Source organism: Tupaia chinensis, unplaced genomic scaffold (assembly GCF_000334495.1).
Source record: "Tupaia chinensis unplaced genomic scaffold, TupChi_1.0 Scaffold000165_2, whole genome shotgun sequence".
NCBI lineage: Eukaryota > Metazoa > Chordata > Mammalia > Scandentia > Tupaiidae > Tupaia > Tupaia belangeri.
The window spans coordinates 2,799,245-2,801,595 of NW_006159640.1; the positions used below are offsets into that span (position 1 = coordinate 2,799,245).

The following is a 2,351-nucleotide window of genomic DNA, read 5'->3' on the forward strand; positions in this document are numbered from 1 at the left end:
GTCCTGCAGGACCCCGGTCAACCTCAGCCTGCGTCCACAGCACTGGCCTGGGATGGGCCGCCCCGCCGCTGCCACGGCAACCCGGGCCTTGTGATTCGCAACCCACGGGGCCGCACCCACCGCCGCCCGCTAGCCCGCCTGCGCTTGACCCAGGACTTTTTCCGTACAGGCACATTTTAACGCAACTTTGCCAGAGACCCTTTCCTGACTCCAGCAGGTTCGCGGCCCCTCGCGGTATTTAAGTGCACGCCACCGGGTTTATTCGAGAGTCAGTGGAGGACCTGATTTCCGGCCTTATCCCAGCACCCTGCCCTGGGAAAGCCCGGGCTCGGCAGCGCCCCCGGATGTTCACCTTGTGCTGAGGGGACATGAGGCCCACAGAGAGGCCCTGCCTTGGGCAAAGGGCATCCCAGCACCTTCTCCCCTTTGGGGAGGGAAGGAGGAGGAAGGGGGTTGGGAAGAGGAGGAAGGGGGTTGGGAAGAGGAGGAAGGGGGTTGGGGCCAGGAGAACCAGAGCACGGAGGGCAGGGGAAGGGTGAGGAGAGAGGCAGGAAGAGCTGCAGGGACAGCCTGGACTCACCTCTGCCCCAGTCACCCAACACCCTTTCTGGACAGACTCTGAGGAGTGCCTGGGCCCCAGAGTGGTCCCTGCTCTGGAAGTCTAGTAGGAGGAAGAGTGACCACACAGCATAGTCAGCCCTATGAAGAGGGAGGCCTCCAACCCAGCCTGCATGGGTGTAGGTCAGGGAAGGCTTCCTAGAGGAGGAGAATTCCAAATTCAACACTGAAGCTTGCATAGACTTGCAGGTAAGAAAAGGAATGGAGGAATATGCTGCCCAGTGAGTATGCTCAGCTCTCCCTCCTCCTCCCTTATCCCCCAGCAGCGACCCACCATTATGCGGCGAGATGGTCCAATGTCTCCTATGATCAGCTCCGATCTTTCCAACAGCCCTAGGCATAGGCAGGGCAGGGACGCACACCCCATCCCAGGGTGACAAGATTGAAACCAGAGAGAGGAAGGACTTGCCTAAGGTGCTGCGTCCAGCTTCTGGGGAAGCTGGACCAAAGGCTCAGGTCTCCTCCCAGGCCTCACCCAGGGACCTCTGACATCCTAGCTAGTATTTAAGTAAGAAGCGCGACCCCTGCCCAGCTGAGAGCTGGCTCTCTGGCCGCAGGCATGGTGGGCACGCTGCACGATCAAGCTGGGGGTCGCAGGCATCAGGCCTCGGAACCTGGATAGAACAGACCCCTGGGGCCTCCAAGGGCGGACCCTGCCCCTTCCGGCAGTGGGACCTCGGGCAAGTCACTTCCTTCTGAGTTTCAGCTTCCGGCCTGTAAAATGAAGCTCTGTCTCCCCAGGCTGCTCTGAGGGGGAAATGACCTGATTTAGGTAATCCCTGGCACACAGCCGATCTCAGGGAGACTTTGTTCTCAGCCCTTGGAAAGGGACTTCGCAGAGGCCCAAGGATGGAGGCCGTGTCTCGTTCATGCCTGCGCAGTCCCTGGCACGTAGTATGTCTTCAGTACATACTTGTTGAATGACAGCTGAATGAATACATGAATCTAGCCCAAATTCCCAATAACATGTAAATCCTCAAAGAGGCTCATGTTTGAATCCTGGCTCTGTTGCTTCCTAGCTGGTGGCCTTGGCAAGTTACTGTCGCCAAGCTTCGATTTCTTCATCAGTGACACAGACCCATGGCTGCAGCTCCCTGGAGGTGCCAGGGAGGTGTGGGCATGTACATGTCAAGTGCCATGCACTGGAAGGCCCCTCCACCAGCCTGGGGTCTGCTCAGGTCTGCTCAGGGGGGCCTGGACCTGTCTGCAGCTGGAGAAATGATTCTTCTCCTCCAGCTGAGCTGCATGGCTCGGGGACTCATGGAGGAGTGACAGACGGCATAAGCCAAAGTTTATAGCAGGTGGATGTCCCAGCTGGGAGGCTAGCTGGAACAGACAGGGTAAGTCAGCCCTGCAGCCAGGCAGCCTGCCCTGTCAGCCCAGAGCCTCCCCGCACAGCAACTTCCTTATCACGACACCACCTCAACTCTCTCCTGGAGGTGTCATGGCAGCCCTCCTCTACCCACTGCATGGAAGAAGAAACTAAGCCTCAGACAGGGAGAATAACTTGCCCCGGTCACATCTAGTGGAATGGAGGATCGCACGGTGGGTATGGGACTCGTCACATCTGAGGGCTCTCTGGCTGCAAGGGTTTCTGACCCACCCAGAGCTCTCAGCTATGCCAGTGGGATCGAGTCCAGCTTCTCAGTCCCCACACAGGCCTCTGGGATGGTGCTCAATCCTCCTCTCCTGCCAGCCCATGCTCTGCGGGCTCCTGCCATGGCGGGTCCGGC

The 2,351-nt window shown here is 59.0% G+C and overlaps 1 protein-coding gene across 1 annotated transcript in view; it reads right to left on the bottom strand.

Annotated features, from left to right (window-relative positions):
* CIMAP2 (ciliary microtubule associated protein 2) overlaps positions 1-2,351 on the bottom strand; it is a 32,654-nt gene that overhangs the window by 23,107 nt on the left and 7,196 nt on the right.